The 22,754-nt window shown below is 39.1% G+C and overlaps 1 pseudogene; it reads right to left on the bottom strand.

Moving 5' to 3' along the window:
* Positions 1 to 1,607: 1,607 nt before the first annotated feature.
* LOC100714811 (3 beta-hydroxysteroid dehydrogenase/Delta 5-->4-isomerase-like) lies at positions 1,608 to 21,480 on the bottom strand (annotated as a pseudogene).
* Between the last annotated feature and the right edge of the window lie 1,274 nt (positions 21,481 to 22,754).

Below are 22,754 nucleotides of genomic sequence, written 5' to 3'. Positions count from 1 at the left end.
GGTTTCTTATGGGTCAGATAAATACCATAGTTTTGGCTAAACTTCAGTTGTGGAACTTCAGTATGAGAGACACTGGTTGTTGGTGTGTTGGGTCTATCCAGGAACTCCAAAGAAATCAGTGAGTTTTGAGGAACAAGAGGAGAAGGAAGAAAGCTTGATGCTGAGTGACAGTCTTGTTATATTGTGGTACAGAAGACAGAAGATGCAACACCTAGTAGAAGTGGATGCAGCTTTTTCTGCCCACATTTTGAGCCTCCTATAGCCCTTACCTTGTTGAATTTGTCACTCTTCCCAGTGACTGGGAAGCTCCCTTTTCCTGTTGTTTTTCTGCTTAACAACTATGTCATCATTCAGTTCCCCAGAATTTCTTATTTGTCATTCTCTTTTCAGGAAAATTGATAGAGATGAGAGGGGGAGATGGAAGTAAAGGAAAGAGGCTGAGCAGATAGAAACACAAAGGAAAAGAAGATGAGACGTATGGCAGAGGGGAGAAATAGGAGAGATGGAGAAGCAGTTAAAATGGAGATGTGATGAGTAGACTTCCATGTTTTAGACCATATAGGAGATCAGCTTTGGGAAATTCAGATCTGTTGCCATACTTTTCCTGGAATCCATGGTATAACTTCATTGTGTGAGTGGAAATCTTGAGATATGAGGTCATGGATGTCCAGGATGGTCAAAACCCCTACATGTAGTATGCTTTATAGCCTTCAAGGTTCATGACATTACAGTCAATGCTGAAATATCTCTGGTTCCCCTCGAAATTTTTAAGGCCATGAATACCCCATATAAGGACTTTCCTGGCTCTTGAGAGCTATGCATGCGAAAGCAAAAAGGAACTAATACAGTGGGGTATTGCCAGGTAGAAATACCTAAGTCCCCAATCTTTGCTGTTCCTCTGACCAATCCAGTGCAAGATGGAAGATCAGTGAAAGGTGAGGCTTTCCAGGTCTGTCTTGAGATTTGGCATTTCCATGTCACATTTAGTGAGAACATGAGCAGGCTTCCTCATTCATGGCATGGGAATAGGAGTCCCTGTCTCTTAGTGATGGAGTGAAACTGAAATGAGGTGTGGTGAAATGGAAATGAGATATAGTATGTGGACAGTCATCTAGTACATGTCTAAAACCTAGCAGGTCTTAGTCATTCTTAGATCCCATCCTGACTTTACCACCACTCTGCCCATCCCAGTTACATGATCCTTCTGAACTACAGAAGGCCATGTTTGGAAATGGAAGGAAAATGTATATTATTAACAAAACTCATACTTTCTTTATATTAGTCCTAAAGCATTTATTGTTTTTCCTAAGCTTTATGCAAAATGAGAGTTTTTCAAAGAAAAGAAACAATTTAACAATGGAGAGGAGGGAATGGAATTAATAGGAAAGCTTCTCACTATAAGAGGCCATAAATAATTCAAACCAGCAAAGGGGAGAAAGCAGAAACAGATACAAAGCAGCTTGTTTTTCCTCATTGGATGATCAGGCCAGAAAACTTCTGGCTGTGTCAGTGAGCAGGAAAGCTCATGGTGGCCACTGCTTGAAAAGCAGTGAGCAGAGCCGGTGTATCTACCTTGGTCACTTTCTCCAGTTAGCAGAGAGACAGCTTCAGACATCACTCATGGCCACATTTTTGTGATGGTCACATCCCTGAGTCTCTCCTCTGAGTCCCCTTGTGCTGATCCACTCTTTAATATTCAGTTTGGCTTCCTCCCAGCTGAAGCATGGCTCATGTCCAAGGTCTTGATTAACTTTCTTGTAGGAGAAGGTGAACACACTATTTAATAATGCCAATAAGTGGCAGTTAAAGGAGGGATGATATTTTTAAAGTGGGTCCAGTAGAAAGTTCATCATATCCAGCAGGAAAGCAAGCCAGTACAGTAGAGAAAGAGGGTGATTCAGAGTGGAATCAAAGCAGAGAGGCTCCATTCTTTGCTCAGGGTATAATGGAAATTTTCATAGCTTTGGTGAGGTGTATCATCTGTGATGTAGTAGAACTGTCTACCAATGTTTGGGGCATTATTAGGGTCCCCCAAGGCCAAAATGTGGACCCAGGCTGCATTGCCAACATAAATTGGGTTGGCAATAGAGAATTTGGCTATACTTTTCAGCCTACATTGTTTTTAAGGGCCATTTTCATTACAAAAAATAAGAATGGGCTTCCTTCTCCATAGCTGTAGGTGGGCCTCAAGGCTCAAGTATACAGGGTACCACCATTTCTCAGTGGGCAGCCATTAGCTTTCAGCACAGCCTTCTCAGCCAGCTTTTTGCTGTTGGGTATGAAGCAGACCATGTGACTCTGTGATGCTCGTCCTTGTGGGCATTCTGGATGATTTCTATGAAGTAGCTGGGCTCAGCTACCTCGACTGGAGCTGATATAGTTATGATTAGTACACTGGCTTGCACACAGGCCTCCAACAGAAACTGAGTACCTGTCCATGAGGAGCATGTGGTCAGTGTCAGGAAATAACAGAGTCATTTCAGGTTCATTTTCACTTCCTCCCCAGCGGAAGTTGCTGTTTAATATTTGGGTATAACTTTTTCTCTCTGACTCAGATGTATTATGGTATAGTTTTAGGAAAAGGCAAAAATGAAAAAAAGAAGGGATATTTTCATTGTGTTGAACAAATATTCTTGGTTTTTGGATTTGTGGAATGTGTATATGTGTTTACGTGCTTGTGATTTTATGTTCATTGATTTTGATAAAGCATATAAAGTTATTAGTTCGTATTTTTCCATAATGGATATGAAATAATCATCATTTCTAATGCATATCACTTTGATGGAGACTGTTTAGAGCCGTTGAAGCTGGAAATTGAACACATGTGCAGAGCTGTGGCATGGCCAGGTCGTGGCCTACCTGAGAACAAAAAGAGTCCTCAAAGGGCAAGCTAAGGCCACAGCTCAGGACACCTGACTCCGACCCCAATTAATGCCATAGAGATTGTAGCTGCAGGCATTTCACGCCTGCAGTGAAAGTCAACCTGGAGACTTTTTCCTGAGATAGTTCTTCTAAATTAACATAATCTATTACTTGGAAAAGTCCTTGAACCACTATCAAGGTCCTGCTCAATTTCCTGCATTTTCTACTCTAACCCCTTTCTTGTTTGAAAACTAAATAAACACAGACTGCCCAGAGACATTCCTTGTCTCAGCCCCTAGAGTCTCGAACTCTGCTAGAGGGTTTTGTTCCTCCTGGGGCCCCAAAATCATACCACTTGTCTCATTTATTTAAACCTTCACTGTACACTTATTTGGGAGATTGGACATTTTGGCCAGGTCCCTGATAAAAGACAACTTATTTTATATTAGTAAAATTAAGAAAATATATTTATTCATCCTTAGCCCAAAGAGGGCTATTAAAGAATTCACTTCACATATTTACAGTTGCACATCAGAGACATCTATATTCAGTATATATTATAGTAAAAGTGTCTTTCTCATTTATTCAGGACTAATAAAACTTTTATTAGAAAGACCATCTTTGAGTACTTAGAAAAATAGTTATTAAATTGTGGGCAGTTGTGGAGACCCATCCTCTGCTCCAGACTGTATATTTTCCAAGAAAGCTACACCTAGTCCTATAACTGTTTCTATTGTTGTGCACAGTAATGGTGATAAACATTCTCTTAGAATTCCAGAGTCCCTCTTTGGGCTTTTCTGTTGAGCCTGCTGGATATTTGAAAGCAAGAGTGCGCCCTCTACTGTTAACATATATAATAGCAGAAGACTCAGACTTTTAGCAGTGTAGACAAACTAGGTGGTCATGGAAGGGATGGGTGAGACCTTCCTTTCAGATATGGATCATTATGTTGCACAGACTGGTATCAGTCTCTAGGATTCAAGTTCCCCTCCTGATTCAGTCTCTTAAATAGCTGAAAATACAGGAGTGTGTCACTGAACACAATTTGACAGCTTGTTGCTAAATAATTACAATATTTAGTAAAGAAAATATGGGCTTGGTTTAGCATAGCGGGGCAATGACCATCACTGCAGTATTTTATGCACATTAGCCTTTGGCTAAAATCAAGTATAAAGATAGGAATGATGGTATTTTAGCATACTGATTGCTTTAGGGCTTCCCCTCCCATTTCCCATTCCCTCATGTTGGGAGATGCAACAGCTATGTCTTATGTGACCAGGATTAGAGAGAGAATGTGGAACTCAGAATTCTGCTGAAGTATAGTTAGGTAGGAATACAGAGAAATAGAAGCTATAAAATATGTTTTTGAGATGCCCTTCGAGACTCAAAAGCACAAGATTGTTTTGAAAAAGGCTCAGATGAATCATGAATTTGAAGGTCAATGTATGGAGGATACATGGATCAGAACCTACCTGAGGTTGATACGGGAGAGACTGACCTTTAGGGGTCAGAGTGATGGTATTATGGGGCAAGCTTCCTTGAGATAATATGTCTCAATTTATGATACATTGGAAAGTCTTAATTCAGAAAGAGTTGGCAAGTATTTAGGGATCTGGATTTTAGGAGCACTTACTGTGGACACCTGGCTTGGACCCACTTCTCTAAAAAAGTCCCAAAGGTGAGTTGAAGAGACAGTATTATGGACAATGGACATGATCCTGGCTGAGAAGTTAGAGTAGGAAAGGCAGTACTGAATCCTTCTGTTTGGACAGAACTCTGCGGATCAGTTGTGCTAGTTTTCCAAAGAGGTTCCTTCCTTCAGGTGGTCATGAGGCTCTGAATATTCCCATCAGGCCTGAAATGAGCAAAAAGCATGACCTAAGAGGCACCTGGTCCAGGGGAAGAGTTACATGGGTGAATAACAAAAGTGAAGAGTTGAAATCAGATAGATCTTGGAATGGAGGAGCTGTAGGCAGAGCTTTCTTGGTCTTTGAATCACACAGGTGTGAATTTACATTCTGGTCATCTTAGTGACTACAGCGGGGGCTTTGGCAAGTTTCTTTCTCTCTCAGATCCAATTTTCTATTCAGAAACACCAAGAGTAATGGAGCTCTGTCCATTGGAAGTGATGAGCAAATGCACCTGGGTCAAAGCCCAACATCAGTTCCATGGTGGGGCTTCTCTTTCCCTCTCCATCTGTTGTGTTGTCTTCCTTTGCAACTGGCTTTCAGGTTACGCTACCTTTCAGGCTGATGTCCATGATGGTCTGTGTGTCAATGCCAGCAGCATTATGGATGACAGATGAAATTGTGTCAGGCTTTCCTCAGACACTAGGGATTCAGAATGTCTCCCTCCAGAAATGTCACCTTGGTCATTGTCTGAAGCTCTACGGGTATGTGACACAAGTTAACAAGTAGGTTTCAGTTTTCTGAGAAAGGATACGTTAGTATTCTAGGATGGCCATAGTGAAGGAGTTGTTATGAAGGGACCACATTCCATGGAAGGAACAAGTTAAAGGCACAGAAGTCACAGTGTGTCACTTTTACTGGAAAATAAACAAACAACTCTTTCTTCCCCATGCAGTTCCAGAAAATAAATCTGAGGAAGAAGCTCTCATGTGTGTGTGGAATAGAAAGACTGTTAAAGACAGTTCTGAGAAGTTTTTCAAACTCATTAAGGAGAGTGGAGAGGTTGTGGACAGTTACATACAAGATGAAAAATCAGACTTCAATCTACTCTCCGGTTCTGGTAATTGAACCCAGGGCCTTGCACTGACTTACATCTCCAACTTTTTATTGTCTGTTTTATTTTGAGACAGGATCTTGCTGAGTCAACTACTTGCTCAGGCTGTGTTTGAACTTGCAATTCTCCTACCTTACTTTCCCAGAGTTCTGGCATGACAGGTGTGCACTACCATGCCCAGCTTAGAATTTAATTCTGTAGGGTCTGAGGAATCATGTGTGGATTTGGAACTGAGGGAGGATCAGAAGCAGTACTACGATGTAGGATGTTCACCTTGGCCTCATTTTGTCAGAGGCACTGGTATGAGGGATGTAAGAGAAAGCAGAGTGAAATTAGATTAATAGAATATCTCTGCCAGCATTCTGATGGGGAGCAAACAGGTCCTGGCATAAGGCACAGAGAAAGGATAACACATTCAGCTCCTGAAAGCAGTGCAATGTCTTTTATACTGTGTCCTCTATGAGTTCTCTTGCTGAATGTGGACATGGGAAGAGTCTTTGGCTCCAAGTTTCCTTCGTGAAAAGAAACCCCACTCTACATCTACTTAGGCTTTATGATGGGTCCACTCTGTCAAGCCCAGAGCTCACTTATTAGATAATTAGGTCCTCTCTTGTTCCTGGTTTGAAGGCCCTGTCCAGAATTCCTGAACTCCTGCACCTCTGTCTCCTGCACCAAGTGGATGATCCTCTTGTCCAGGTAACCTCCTGCTCCTGTCACCAGCCAGCTCTACTCTGTCATGGCCAAATGCAAGAAGTAAGGCACAAGGATCAGGTGTGGTAACTGAGTGATTCTGCAAAAAGCCAGAGAAAAAGATCCAAATGGCACAGGGCATATAAGCCACTAGTGATGACACAGAGAAAAAACTACTCAAACTCAGTTTCTTTACTTTACTCATAGCACAAATCACATCTATGATCCCATAATATGCAGATATTTTCCCCACCAGATGTGAAAAATCATTGCTACAGTAAGCAGCAGTTCTATCTGACCCCGATTATCTGGAGAGACTCAGATCATATAGGGAAAAGCCTTTGTTCACCTTTGTTCTGGCACAGTTCAGATGCCAGTTACAACCTCCAGGTTATTTTATCTGTGCTTCTGAGCAACGTGATATGCATTGGATTGTATCAATCCCTTCTGTGATTCCATTACAATTGCTTAGGCAGCTCACCAAACACAGGAACACATTTATTCATACTGGTGTAAATGAGAAATTTCCTCTCTGCCCTTAGAAAATTCCCTGAAATAACTGAATAATCTAATAAGAGTAAAAGCATAAAAATTTAACCTGGGAAAAGAAAAAATAAGAGGTTGATCATGGCTTCAAAATTATTCAGAAGATTATGCAGCCTATTTCCAGAGGGAGAGGGAGAATGAGGTATATGAACAGTTTGTGGGGAATAGCAGGATATATTAAGGCAAGCTCATTTAGCTTGGAGAACAATGGCATGGGACAAATCTGGTTGACCTAGAATAGAAAGGCATTTTAAAATGATTTTGTAGATGACTGAAATATAGGTTAACAGTGTGGGACAGAAGTGTGCATATGTGTATTAATAGACTAGAGTCTTTCTTTTTTAACATAGGAATTTAGTTAATAAAGGTTAGGAATGGTCCTAGAGGTAACTGTCCCCACCCTGAACATGCAGGTCTCAAAAAGGTGATAGCAAAGGAAGTCTGCTTTGAGGGTGAAGTTCTTTCTCTGGAGATAATCAGCATATTAGGGTACTACTTTTGGGAGTGACAATCCCTGATTTTCTTCATTGTTTATGTGGAAGATATTGCAAAGGTTATGTGAAGGCATTTATAATTCCCTACTATTTGCTTTCTTTTCTCTGCTCTTTCTTTTGAAACCCCCAAGCCCTAATCTTGAAAACTTTATTTATTTATTTATTTATTTGTACTAGGGATTGAACTCATGACCACGTACTTGCAAAGCAGGCACTTGTGCCTCTGAGCTAAATCTCTGGCCCAACTTTACTTATTTTGTGGCTTATAAATTATAATTTTTAGAAATTTTTTAAAATTTTATTTTAAGGAGAATAAAACAAAAGAGAACATAACATAGCAAATCAGAACAGAATAGGCAACACATCACTTCACAACAAGACAACCAGATATTAATAGTAGCTACCATAATGTCTCTTTTCTTTGAAATAGTTGAGCACACCTTCACACACAATAGTATCAAACATAACAAAATAGTATAAAACCATTCAAGAGAATGAAAGCATTGCAAGACATTCAAAACCAAATAACTGTAATATCTCATTTCCATGAAAAATTTGTTTATACTATGACATATATTAAAACTGAGTAAGACACAACATGATAGAACCAATGGAAATAGGAGAACGAAGCATGGTATGACTTCAAAGCAAGATGATATTAAATCAGCAATGGCTGCCATGATGTCTTGTTTTCTTCAAAATAGCTATTTATACCATCACAGATAATAAAATCAAACAAAACAGAATAAAACCATTCCAACCAATAAATGAAAACATTATAAAACTACAAAGCAATGCAATGGGGACCATGATTACCATAAAATCTTATGTACACTTACCATTTCTTACACTAGGGAGACTGTATGGTATTATACATGTGAGTTTGATTTATTTCGCTTATGAGTATGGTCTCAAGTTGCATCCATTTATTTATAAATATCTCAATGTGATCATTCTTTATAGCTGAGTAGTACTCCTTTGTAGAAAAATAACACATCTTTTTATCCATTCATCAGTTAATGAGCACTTAGGTTGTTTCCAAACTCTGGCTATTACAAATTGTGCTGCTATAAACATGGGTGTACATATATCACTGTGGCATGATGTTTTCAGTTCTTCTGGGAATATTCCCAGTGGATAGCTGGGTCAAATGGGACTTCCAATCCCAGCTTTTTGAGAAATCTCCAGACTGACCTCCACAAAGGTTGTACCAGTCTACACTCCCACCAACAGTGTAGGAGAGTTCCTTTTTCCCCACAGCCTCTCCAGCATTAGTTGTTGGTAGTTTTGTTTATCCTGGCCATTCTTTCAGGAGTGAGATGGAACCTCAGTGTTGTTTTAATTTTCATTTCTCTAATGACCAATGATGATGAACATTTCTTCATGTATTTATTTGCCATTTGCATTTCTTCATCTGAAAACTGTGTATTCATCTCAGCTGTCCATTTTTGGATTGGGTCTTTGAATTTCAGAGGTCTGATTTTTAAAAATTGTTCATATGTTCTAGACAGAATTCCTTTATCTGAGAGACCTTTCACTAAGATTTTTTTTCCCAATTTGTGGGTTGTCTTTTCACTATGCTGAAGATTTCTTTCGACATGCAGAAACTCTTTAATAAGACATGATCCCAGTTATTGATTCTGTGAAGTATTTCCCGTGTGGTTTGATTCCTATTCATGAATTCTCTACTTACCTCTATGTGTTCAAGACTTTTACCTACTTTGTCTTCCAACAGATTTAGTGTTTCTGTTTAGTGTTTAATATTTAGATATTTGATCCATTTAGACTTTAGTTTAGTACATGGTGATGGCTCTAGTTTTAGTTTCTCACATATGAAGAGCCAGTTTTTCCAGCACCATTTATTAAAGAGATTATCATTCTTCCAGTGAACATGTTTGGCCCCTTTATCAAAGATGAGAAGGCTGAGTGTGTTTGTAGTTGTGGTTGTATCTTCTACTCTATTCCATTTACCTTCAGATCTGTTTTTATTCCAGTAGCATGTTGATTTTATTACAGTAGCTTTGTAGTATAACTTCAAGTCAGGGATTATGATGCCTCTTGCCTTGCCTTTGCTGTGTAGAATTGCCTTTGCTATTCTAGGTCTCTTTGGGTTCCAGATGAATTTTACAAGTGATTTCTCTAGATTTATGAGGTATTGTATGGCATTTTGATTGAGATTGCATTGAGTCTATATAACAATTTTGGGAGAATGGCCATTTACACAATATTTATTCTTCCTATCCATGAACAAGAGATGTCTTTCCATTTTCTGAGGTTCTCTTCGATTTCTTTTTCAGGGTATTATAATTTTCCCAGAATAGGTTTTTTATTGCTTTTGTTAGATTGATTCCTAAGTATTTCATTTTTTGGATGCTACTGTGAAGGGTGTGGCTTCTCTTATTCCTCTCTCAGTGATTTTGTTGTTAATGTATAGGAATGCTATTGTTTTTGAGTGTTGACTTTGTATCAGGCTACATTACTGAATTTATTTATTATATCTAGGCTGTCTTTCAATGGAATTTTGGAGGTATTCTATGTAGAGTACCATGTCATCTGTAAATAATGAAATTTAACTTCCTCTTTTCCTATCCTTACTCCTTTTATTTGTCTCCCTTGTCTAATTGCTCTGGCTAGTATTTCCAATACTATGTTGAGAACGAGCAGTGATAATGGACATCCTTGTCTTGTGTCTGATTTTAAGGTAAAGGCTTTCAGTTTTTGACCATTTAATATGATGCTGGCTGGTGGTTTGTCATAGATGGCCTTTATCATTTTGAGGTAAAGACCATCTATTCCAATTTTCTGTAAGGTTTTTATCATGAATGAATGTTAGACTTTATCAAAAGCTTTTTCTGCATCTATAGAAATGATCATGTTATTCTTATTTTTGGCTCTGTTGATATTGAACCATCCCTGCATTCCTGGGATGAATCCCACTTGGTTTTGGTGGGTAATTTTCTTGATAATTTGTTGCATCCTATTTGCAAATATTTTATTGAGAATTTTTGCATTCTATGTTCATTAAGGAGATTGGCCTGTAGTTCTCTTTTTTAGTTGCATCTTTTTCAGGTTTTGGTACTAGAGTAATATTTGCTCCCAGAAATGACTTAGGAAGGATTGCCTCCCTTTTGATTTCACTGAAGAGTTTGAGGAGTGTTGGCATTAAGTCTTTGTGTTTCTTGTAGAATTCTGCAGTGAATCCGTCTGAGTCTTGGTTCTCTTTTGTTGATAAGAACTTCATTACATTTTCAATTTCATTAATAGAAATTGAGTTATTCAGCAGTTTTACATCTTGTCCCAGCTTTGATATTTCATGTATTTCTAGGAATCTGTCCATTTCTTCTGTGTTTTTGACCCTATATGAGTAGAGATTTTCGAAACAGGTGTTGATGATCTGTGTTTCCACAGAGTCTGTAGTGATTTCGCCTTTCTCATCCCATATTGAATGAATTTGAGCTTTTTCTTTCCTTGTTTTAAGTAAGGCTGGCTAGGGGCTTATCAATTTTATTTATTCTTTCAAAGAACCAATTATTTAATTCATTGATTCTTTGAACTGTTTTCTTAGTCTCTATTGCATTAATTTCTGCTCTGATTTTTACAATTTCCTCCCTTCTTTGGCTTTGGGCTTGACTTGCTCTTCTTTTTCTAGATGTTTGAGGTGTAACATCAGGTTGTTTATTTGAGTTCATTCTGTTTTCCTAATGTGGGAACTCAGTGCAATAAATATTCCTCTGAGAACTGCTTTCATTGCATCCCACGGGTTCTGATAGATTGTATTTGTATTTTCATTTGCCTGTATATATTGTTTAATTTCTTCTTTAATTTCCTCTGTGACCCACTGATTGTTTGAGATTGTATTATTCAATTTCCATTTATTTGTGGGTTTTTGCAGTTTATCATTAAGTTCTAGTTTCATGGTGCTATAATCTGACAAAGCATGGGATAATTTCTATTCTTTTGAATTTACTTAAGTATGTTCTGTGGACTATTATGTGGTCTATTTTAGAGAATATTCCATGCACTGTTGAGAAGAATGTATATTCTGATCTTGTTGGATGGAACACTCTGTACACATCCATCAAGTCCATTTGTTCACAGGTGTGATTCAGTTCTGTTATTTCTTTGCTGACTTTTTCTCTGGTTGATCTGTCCCTTGGTGCCAATGGTGTGTTAAGGTCTCCTATTATAATTGTGTTATTGATTATTTAATTTTTCATGTTTGTTAACACCTGTTTTGTATAGCTGGGTGCTCTGCTATATAAGAGATTGTTATCTGTTCCTCTTGAAGTTTTCCTCTAACTAGTATGTAGTGACCTTCTTTATCTCTTAGGATCATTCTTGGTTTCAAGTTCACATTGTCTCCAAGCAGAATAGCTATGCCCTTCTTTTTTTTGGGTTCCTGTTGCATGAAGTATTGTTTTCCATCCTTTGACTTTCAATCTATGAGTTTCCTTTTCGGTTAGATGAGTTTCTTGTAGACAGGATATGGTTGGATGTTGTTTCCTGATCCATTCTGCCAGTCTGTTTCTTTTAATTGGTGAATTGAGGCCATTTATATTAATGATTGTAACTGTTATATATTGGTTTATTGTTGACATGTTATTGTTCTGTTGTTGCATCTTTACCTCTCTGTTCTGTTTAGTTGTCTGCGTTGCTTAGTGGTTTTTTTCCTATGTATATCTAGAATGTCTTTCAGTATTCTTTGCAGGGTTGTTTTGGCAATCATGAAGTTCTTCAGCAGTTCTTTGCCATGGAAATATCTTATTTCTACTTCAATTTTGAAGGACAGTTTTGCAGTGTACATTATTCTGGGTTGGAAGTCGTTTTCCTTTTGGATCTGAAATACTTCACTCCATACTCTTCTTGATTCATTGTTCGAGTTGAGAATTCTGCTGTGATTCTGACAGGATTTCCCTTTTAGGTGATCTGTCTTTTCTCTCTAACAGCTTTTAATATTCTGTGCTTATGTTGGATTTCTGGGATGGTGATTATTATATACAGTCTTACTATAGTCTTGTGTAGTTTTATTTTGGTTATGGCTATTTGGAGTTATATATGCTTCACTGATTTGTATGTCCATTTCCATTCTCATGTTTGTGAAATTATCAACTATTTCTTCTGTAAATAGTCTGTTGATATCATTTGTGTTGTCCCTTTCTTTTTTATTTATGCCTATAAATCTTATGTTGTTTTTCTTTGAATCATTTTGGAACTGTTGAATTGTTATTTCCTGATTCCTTGTTATTTTCAAAAGATCCTTTCTTTCCTGTTCACTAGCTGCAATCTTGTCTTTGAGGTCTGAAATTCTATCTTCACTCCGGTTGACAATGTTTTGCCTGTTTCAATGCAACTTTTGGTTTTCTGTATATCTCTTTGAATCTGTTTCATGCCTTCTGTTTGTTTCTTATATTGTCTTTTCAGGGTTTCCATCTGTTTGCATTGTTCCTCTAATTTTTAAACTGTGTTTTCATTAGATGTGTTCAGCATTTATTTCATTACCTTTATCATTTCTTCTTTTATCTGGGAGATTTTTTTTTTGTGATTTGATTTCTTTTATAGTTTCCTGGATTTGTTTCTTAATTTTAGTTGATATCATTTCATGTGCATGGCTTATATTTTCTTTTATCTACATGGCTCCTAGGCTCTTTTGGGATGGGCTGGGGGTTTGAGACTGCATTTTGGTCTTTCATCTTGTCATTTTCCTGTATTTCTGGGTTTCGAGTAATGTTCCAAAGCTTCTCCCAGGCATCTTGCAAATCACTTCGTGTAACCTCAGCTCCTGAGTCTGAATGGAGATCACTGTTCCTCCTCTGTTTGTTCAGGAAGCTGGGCAGGCTCCTAACCACTGGGAGTAATGGTTCAAAGCTCTCCCTGAGAGAGCACACATGCACTGGAACTCCCTCGTGCACCCCCAGCTCCCTGGATTGAAAGAAGGTTGCTAGGCATCATCCATTCAGGCCAGCAGATCCTCCCATGCCACCACTGGTGTTTCAGGAACCTTGGTAGGATCCTAACCACTGGGAGTGATGTTCCAAATCTCCCCCCAAGCCAGCACAGGTGCTGGAACTGACCTCTATAAATTATAGTTTAGATACATAGTTAGCAGTTGGACCTTAAACAGCAAGTGAACTTTAGTCAAATCCCCAAAAAGCCTCCCCCTATCCGTTAATTGACTATAAAAACCTGTAGAAAAGGAAACAAACATGTTTATCTCAAGGTGCCAAACTGTCTGGTGCCCACATTCTGTGTGTCAAGTAATCAGATGTGTAAGAAGGTGTTGTACCATTCTAAAGCAATGATAGTGCTGCAAAGGTGACATCCATAGAAACCCCCTGTGCTCGTGAACTCACACAGTGATTTATAATGGGAACAGAGAAAGGAATTGGGGCCATTCAGCCATAAGTAGCCAGAAGTTTAATGATTGGCCACTGCAGTTTTGAATTAAACCTCACTTGCTTCCAAAACTCAGTGTCCCATGGGTAAATTTTTTGGTGGGGTGCTGGGTATCAAACTCACAACCTCATGCTTGCTAGGCAGGCATTTATGCTATAGAGCTAAATTCCCAGCCAATCCTGTGGGTAATTCTTTTGCTCTAATAGCTATAGATGAAGAGATGCGCAGTGGGAAGTTTATGAAGAAAATCAGACCATGTTCCCAAAACCTTCAAATACTCAGTGGTCCCTAAGTTCTCAGAACCCTATCCTTTTGGGTTTTTAAGGAGGCTTCATTACAGAGCTATGAATGAAAAACAGATCTGTGAGTAGAAATGTGATTGTACAAAAAAAGGTTGACTCTGTCCAATAGGCTAAGTGGGGAAACCCAAAACTTGTCCTTTCAGTCCTCTGTCATTGTTTCATTGAGGATAAGTGGCTGGACTCCCCTGAAATCTTGAGTTTTTTATTACCCACTATAGCTACCATAGAGAGGGATGTATGTCAGAAATTGTGCAGCCCTATTTTATTTTATTTTATTTTTACTTTAAATATTTAAATTTTAAATAGAATAAGACCAAGCAAAATAAAACAGAACAAATCCAATCAAAGCACACCAGTATAAGTGACAAAGGACTTCAATAGGAAGTCAACAATGAATACCATAATTCCTCTTGTTGTATTCAAAATAGCAGCAGATACCTTCAAACAATAAAAATCAAACAAAACAGAACAGAATAGAACCATTAAAAACAAAACCATGAGTGCAATAAAGGACTTCAAAACAAGATAGTAGTAAATCCAAAATGGCTACCGTAATATATCTTGTTATCTTTGAAATAGCTGCTCATGCCATCAGATACAATAAAATCAAACAAAACAAAACAGAATAAAATTCAACCTAACGAAACAATGAAAATGATACAGGAGTTGAAAACAATATAATAGGGAATTAACAATGACTACCACCTTCAGTGGGAGATCCCCTATAGGTGCCACAGTATATGCCATTATACTCTGAATAGATGATCAGATCACTGGCTCTAGACCTGCAAAGTCAATGAAATACCAAGCATGAAAAATCGCATGTCAGCTCAATAGCTGTCATTGCAGCCTGTGTTTATTTAGATCAGACAATCACTTACTGGGTAGGATTGGGAAGGGTTTGACCTTCTTGTTTCCTAGCCCACATGCAGGAAGCCATGAGGTCTGGCTTTCCCCCCTGTGGCCTGCATATGGTGCTGATTTGCAGGGAGGGCTTGCTTCTTGGTGACTTCTTGTTCTCTTCTCCTGCAGTCCATGAATGGCTTTACTAATTTTATATAAATATATACATATAGAAATATACATATCATATATACATATAGAAATATATGTCATAATATATATACATATAGAAATGCCAATATGCCATAATATTGTACCCCTTTATTTATTCTAATTCATTATGATGAGAAGCTCATGTTCCCATCACCATCAGGAGTAGGTGGAAGAAAATGCAAAGCTCTAATCTGTTAGACTGTTAAAAAGGTCGATGAAGGAGCCTGGATTGTGGTCCTCTCACTCTCCAAGGAAGGACCAGAGCTTCATATGCTATGCCTCTAGGTGAGTTTGATAATCAAGAGATTTTCCTGTTGGTTTTTCTTTCTGTGATGATATTGATTTGGGAAATAGGCCACTTGTTAACATTACAAAAGATACTGATATCTATTTCTAAAGACTTGCATACTAATTTTTATGCCTGTGTGGGAGACTTTTGGGGAAAACTCAGTGACATGTAGTTATGGAGAAGAGGATAGATTCAAGCTGAACTACACAAAATATTTTTCTGAGTCACATTAAAATAAGTTCTTTCTCAGTTCTCAAAAACAAAATCGGGAATTTCTTATGTTATTGAAGGGAATTTCTTAGGTAGACCTGTGTTATAGATTTAGAACTGGTGGTCAACTTAACGCCACCTGGATTACATCAGCATGGCACCGAGTGAAGATGCTCCACCTGACAAAAGTTGCCAGGATAAATAGGTAGAGAAGAAGGGAGGTGTTGAGGGTTGAGGCATTGAGGCATTGTAGCGTTGTGGGTTCTCGTACGAGTTGCTGTTTGAGCTATTGGTTCTCCTAGAAGAGCTCTGATCCTCACATTGAGCATTGCTTCCTGGTTCCGGAGGGTAAGATGTGTGCTGCTTGGTCTCTAGGATGAACTCCTCATGCTGCTTCCTGGCATGTACCTGACTGTCACTGAGGACAGCTGTGGTGCCTTTCAGGATAGCCCTGGTCTTTGTTGTGAGTGTGACTTCTCGGCTCCAGCATAGAACCCTCATCCCACTAGCACAGCTCCTTCATCCTGCTGGCATAGACTTTCTGGCTTCCACCTCTGACCCTTGGGTCTTCCCGGCATTGATCCATAAAAGAGACTGGCATGAGTTCTTCTTGTGGGCTCTGGACCTCCAGTTGGCTTCGTGGGAGGCATTGTTCTGAGCTCTGGGTTTTATCTGGACTCAGGTGGGACATTGCTTTGGGATTTAGGCTCTTGACTAAATAATCCATGTCTTTGGTGTTGCGGATAGATTTCCTGCATTTTCCTGTGTTAACTTCCGGTGACCATTATAAAAATAATATTATAAACATCATGTCCTGATCCTAATTGTTCTCTGTGTACAACCCCTGACTACAACAACCTGGTTTAAGTCAGTACATTCAACTACAGAAATATTGAATCAGCAGTTTTTAAGGAAGAAATGATAATACATGCAAAAAATGTGAAGAATACCTTTTTTCTTTCACAGATCACAACTACCTCTTTACTTGCACTTCATAAGCCCTTTCCATGTACAGTGGGATTATGAAATACCTGGGCCCTAGTCCTCGAAGAGTATGGTCACCATATTCTTCTTTGAGCCTGACTGTCATAGTTTGAAGTACAAGCCAGATAAGTTGCTAACCATATAGGCAGCATGTGGCAGTACTAAATGAAACCAGGGACTCTAATGTGAGTAAGCTTATCTTAAAGAAGGACTGAAGAGGATCTGCAGCATCTGGCCACACGTTAAAGAGTTGCCTATCCTGCATGTGTTGGTGAAGTAGCCTTTGCCATGAACCAATGAGAGGAAGTACATCTGGTCATGTTGAAATTTGTGGATTTGATTAGTTGAGGCCAGTGATGTTGTTAACCTTGTAGTGATTTCATGTATTTGGTTTTTAAACCTGAACACTAATAAATTGCAACGAGTCCCAAGAATGTTAAATTTTATAAAAGTAGCCCAGACCATTTTTTTTTATTTTGAGGAGAAAAAACAATAAAAACAATGATACAAAATTTGAAAACAACATAGTAAGAGAGTAACAATGGTTAATGCATTGCATGTTCTTATCTTCAAAGTGATTGCTCAGATTATGAGACAGAGTCATGAAAAACTGATCGAACAATATAAGCACAAACCTTTCTTTTCAATGAGTGAATAGAAATCAGTAGTATAACTATCTTTTATATGTTTATTTATTTTTCCTTTTTCTTTCCTTCTTTTCTCTTTTCTTCATTCCAGTTTCTTTTTCCTTTTGAATAGTTTCTTCCTTTTTCACAATATCTATTGTACATTTTGCATCTTATTTACTCTTTCAGCTTCTTACATTGGGAAGAAAATATGCTGTTTACACATGTAAGTGTGATTTATTTCACTTATGAGTAGGGTCTCAATTTGCATCCATTTACCTTACAAAAGTCTCAAGTTTGTCCTTCTTTACTGCTGAGTAGTACTCCATTCAGGCTATCTTAAGACCATTGTTGAGATGTTAAGACCATTAGGTACAATCTTTCCTTCTGGGATTATTAGGAACTATCAACATCAATTATTTTCTATGTTGAGGGACTAAAATATAGGCTGTTGTAAGGTGTGCCAAGTTTTGCTGCCATATACCCCTTGATGTTGCTTTCCACACACCTGCTCCAAAAGAAAAGATTACACAAAAACCCCAGACAAAATGCCTGTTTTCACTATTCACTAGAAGTGGCAGCACATTCCCTGAAGGAATTGGCTCCGAGATGGTGTGAGCAGGTATGAGACACAGTGATCTGTGCTAGGTAAACAGATAAGAGAGAGATGGAGAAATGAGCATTCTGTATCAAGGTGAAAGTTGGTATTGTTTTCTGCCTGTGAATAAATCACATTCCTTGGATTGACTTACTTTTAAAATTAAAAGTATGACTCCTGACTCCTGGCCAGGAGAGTGGGCAAGAGCAGGAGCAAGTTCTTAATACGAAGTCTTCAGATTCAGGGCACAGATAGAACTGGAACTCAGCAAGGACTCAGGAGTGAGAGTAACTGGAGTTCAGGATGACTACCATGGCCGTCAATCTGTCAGTACCCATTTATCTATCTGATTTGGACAGTTGTGTCCTAGAGAGCCTAGGAAGAGATGGAGCTGGGAAAGAATCTGGCTCTGCATACATCTAATCAGCCTTACACTAAGCAAATATGGAAACCAGCAAAGTTTCAGTTTTTCAGCTGAAGAAGATCTATTGCTCTGTGGGTTGATAAAGTAAGACTTATGAACATAAACTTCAGATGGATACTGGCCAAGAGAGCCACTGTTCAATGGTGCTGCAACCCAGGATTAATGTGGCTCAGCAGTGTAAGGACAGTTGCTCCTGGACTTGTCTGGGCAGTGGAAGACATCAGTGTGGGATGTGGAGAGCAAAGCAGACAAGATCATGAGATCACAGACATGGAACCTCCTGGAAGATTCAGTGACTGTGAAGAACTTAGAGGCCTGGAGGGGGTGGAGGGTTGTGTCCCGGGTAACCATGAAGGGGCTGCTGAGGGGCATCCTAAAGCCTTGTATTAGCTTTCCTTTGTGGTCACTTAACAAGTTTAGGATTAAGACCCTGTGTAATTCAGATGCACAAAAGAAATATAAATATTGGAATCAAGCATACAACAAACAGTTCTTTGTACATTTGTGATTTTTTACATTACAATTTTCTGGTGCAATAGGGAAGCAAACAGTAAAAAAAAAAAAAGAATGAGTTTACTGAGGACATGAAAAGGGGCACACAACTCATGATGGTTGGGCTGTCTCCTTCAATGGGATACAGAGAGGCAGAGTGTTATATGACTCCTGATCGGAAGTGGTACATGGGGCAAACATTGATGACGTGTGAGGAACTGATTGAAATTTTCTTTGCATGTAACCAAGAAAGGGAGTTGCAATTAGGGCTGAAAAAGGAGGAAGTGGTAAGCATTCCTGCTTTTGTTTTCTGCCATGTTAGATTACCACCATAACTGGACAGTAATTTATACTAGATCAAGAATCTTTCACTTTAGAATATGTTTGTCCCATAATTACACAATTGGTATAATCAATATGCCCCTCCTTTTGTAAACCAATTTTTTCCCTTTAACTTTCTTTAAACTTATTTCTCTCTTTGGCTCCTCTCAAGCCTATTTTTCTGTCTTTGGTTTCTCCTAAACCTATTTGTTTCTCTGGTTCTAGTTAACCCACTTTTTGGTCCTAGTTAACAGTTTTTTGTAGTATCCCAAGCTTAAAACCTGATGAAGTCTATATCAATTCACTCCAGTGATGATTATTGACCACCAACAATTTACTTCTCCCCGTATCATGCACACATAAGAAGTGTCCCCCTACTCACCATTTCTTACCCCAGTCAACATTCAGGCCCCGATATGCCATGACCTGTGTGAAGTGTTTTTGCCCTCATATAAATTACTGTACAATTATGGTGGTGGAAGGCCACTCTCCAGCAGGAAATAATGAGACAGTCTTCACCTTTTTCCTAACAATGCAAAGATGGGAATGAAATGTTCTTGCCCTAATATAAATTACTGTACAATTGTGGCGGTGGTCTAACATGGTGGGATGCCAAAGCAGAACACTTACCACTTCCTGCTTCTTCAGCCCTAATTGCAACTCCCTTCCTGTTTGCAGGCACAGAGAATTCCAATTGGTTCCTCACATGTCATCAATATCTACTCCATGTGCCACTTCCAATCAGGGATCATATAACCCTCTGCCTCTCTGTATCCAGTCAAAGGAGACAGCCCAACCACCATGGGTTGTGTACTCTTTTCCAAGCCTTCAACTCAATGAACCTGTTCTTTTCATTTCGTATTTTTTGCTTCCCTATTACATCAGAATACTCTAACACTATGATACCTTGAGACTTGAATGGCAGGGTGCTAGCTCCTGGGAGTCACTCCCAGTTTGAGCTCCCCTGCCTACAAACCACCTTTCCTTCCTCCAGGACCTATTTATTTGCCTCTGCTAATACACATGTAATTCCAACCCTCCTCATTCATCACAGATGAACTTCCATCCGGGGTTTTCTGTTTCCATTCCTAAAATTCACAAGCTTGCATCAGAAAACCTATCCATTGCCATTCCTGTGCAGAGATATCATTTTTCATTTTCCTTGGGAAGGACAGCCTGAGGCAAAACTTATCTTCTTGTTCTCTGGGATCCCACCCCGCAAGTTTTGGTGATGGCTGATGAGAATGGGTTGGGATCTTCCATGTCACACTTTCAAAACAGGTGATGACTTCTTTTGATAGGTGTGATCTGGGATAGCCTCCATGTTCCTTAGGGGGAGCCAAAGCTCTTATGTCCTGAGGTGAAGTTCTCTCAGCTCACTTATAATTCAGTCATAGGGACCATTTCCAATTACTTTTGGCTCACTCTGCTTTATCAAGAACTCTCCCTCCCTCCCCAGAAGTCAATACTTACACAATTGTAAAACCTAAATGTATGTATGACAAATGAATGACATGTCAGTTTCTAAAATTGCCTGAACTTTATCCTTATCCTCCTTTTGGGAAGCCATTACTAAAATTATACTCATAAATAATCTGTTGATTCTATTATTTAGCTCCTGCATACTTCTTTGCCTTGCCTCCTCTAGACTTAAAGCTGTACACCTACCCAAGATGAAAATGCCTGTTATCTACTGAGGGCCACTAGCTAAAAGCTCTACAGAGTGTATCTGACTGATGTTCAACAACTTCAACCCCCTTCAGCCTGAAAAAGCCAGATCAGCCATCACCCGTTACCCCTCATGGCAGTTTGGATTACTTTTTCAGAGAAAAAAATGCTACAGGCAGCTAAGTCAGTTAAAAATCTTATAGGCCATCAGACAGTGCTAGGGCCTCAAAAGAGCCAGCACAGAGGTCCAGATGTCTTGTGACTGTGGAGGAGACAGATACCTCCCTCTATGGGCCAGATCTCAAGACAGAAGGCTAAACTTGACCCTCAAACTCCACAGGGAGATCTTTTTAATATGGCTTTTCATGTTTTCAACAACAGAGGTAAAAATCAAAAGAAAAAAATAACAATCTGATCTTTTTATCAGTGACACTTGGAGCTGTAAGACAGGTAAACTGAGACAAGGTGGAGCTGTCCAAACCCCTCCTGGTCCATGCTTCAAGAGAGACAGAAAGGACAGTAGGCAAATAAATGCCCCTTCTACAATCTCAAGTGCCATTGGAAGAGTGACTGTCCTAGCCACCAGTGAATGGATAAGCCATCCCCTAACTACTTGCCCTCACGGGAGAACTCATTGCCACTGGATTCATCACTGATTGATCTATTTGGACATGCTGCTGAAGATTGATGGGGCTCAGGGGCCACAGCCGCCATTAAAGTATCCTTAGAGCCTCGAATCTCACTGGAGGTCTCAGTGTAAGATCTTGTAGATGCAGAGGTCATGTACAGTGATCTTCCTCAGTTTTCAGGCCATTGTATTAAATCCCCAGTCTTTGTAGTGGATGTTGATAGCCAACCTACACAGCCTCTACAAATAGGGTCCATCCCATGTAGGTTCCATACTCTCTTTTTCACTCATAGCTTTCTGGTAATTCCAACATGTCCCACATCCTTTTTAGGTAGAGATCTTCCCTAAAATCTTAACTTCCCCTTTACCATCTCCCTCCCCACAGCTGTTGGTCTGCAGACATTATCACAATGCTCCATAAAGCCATCCCTCCTCTCTCTTCTTCCTCTCTTAGTTTAAAACACCTCCAATCCCACTATCTATGCCTGTTTTAATTCATCTCAGGGATTCCCCATTTTTTCCTGGCATTCCCTAATATCCTATAGCTCCCAAACATTTATGGGGACTTAACCCTATAATCAAGCATTTTTTAGACAATGGTTTTCTTAAACCTACCCATTCATCTTACAATACTTCCATTCTCCCAGTACTCAGCCTAAGGTGTCATATCATCTAATACAAGACCTTAGGGGAATCAATCATGCTGCTACTCCAATGCACCCAGTAATGCCAAATCCTTCCTCATATGCCTCATATCTCATATCCCTCCCTCCATCACTTACTTCATAGTCCAAGGCCTTAAAGATGCCTTTTTTTTACCATCTGCTCTACAAACTGTCAGCATTCCTTTATGTTTATGTAGACTGACCCAGACATTCTCACACCCACACATCTCTATATTAAAACCTCTCCTCAGGGATACATATCATTCCCTTCCTTTCCTGCTTATCAATTTTGTGGACACACTCCTGATCAGGATTGGCAGGTAGACTTAATACATATGCCCCACCACAAAACTCTCAAATATCTTCACACTTTTGTTTGTACATTTTCAAGATAAATAAAAGCCTTTCCCACAGCCAGGAAGATTGCTGATGTAGTTACTAAAGTTCTACAAAAAAAAATCATTCTAAGGTTTGATCTACCTCAGATTATCCAGTCAGATAATGTTCCAGGCTTTATTTCTCAGATCCTTCAACAAGATTACAACCAAAGTGGAGGGGCCTTCCTTGGAACTTCAATGGTGGTCAAGGTTGCTGGACTGCCATCCTTTTTCCATATCACTCAAGCTAAAGAGTACTCTCCTAACCCTAAATCTAAACATTCTGAGTGGTCATCTCATCTCCTATTTCCTGTCTCCATCTCATCAAGGCCCCACAGCCAGAATTTTTAGGCTAGGTCATGTTTTATTATCCTATTTGTTTTCTGA

This window comes from Cavia porcellus, unplaced genomic scaffold, assembly GCF_034190915.1.
Source record: "Cavia porcellus strain 051 isolate PalLab524CR breed Dunkin Hartley unplaced genomic scaffold, mCavPor4.1 scaffold_1, whole genome shotgun sequence".
Lineage (NCBI taxonomy): Eukaryota > Metazoa > Chordata > Mammalia > Rodentia > Caviidae > Cavia > Cavia porcellus.
The sequence above is the reverse complement of the archived record's forward strand: the minus strand, read 5'-3'. Positions and strand labels throughout refer to the sequence as shown.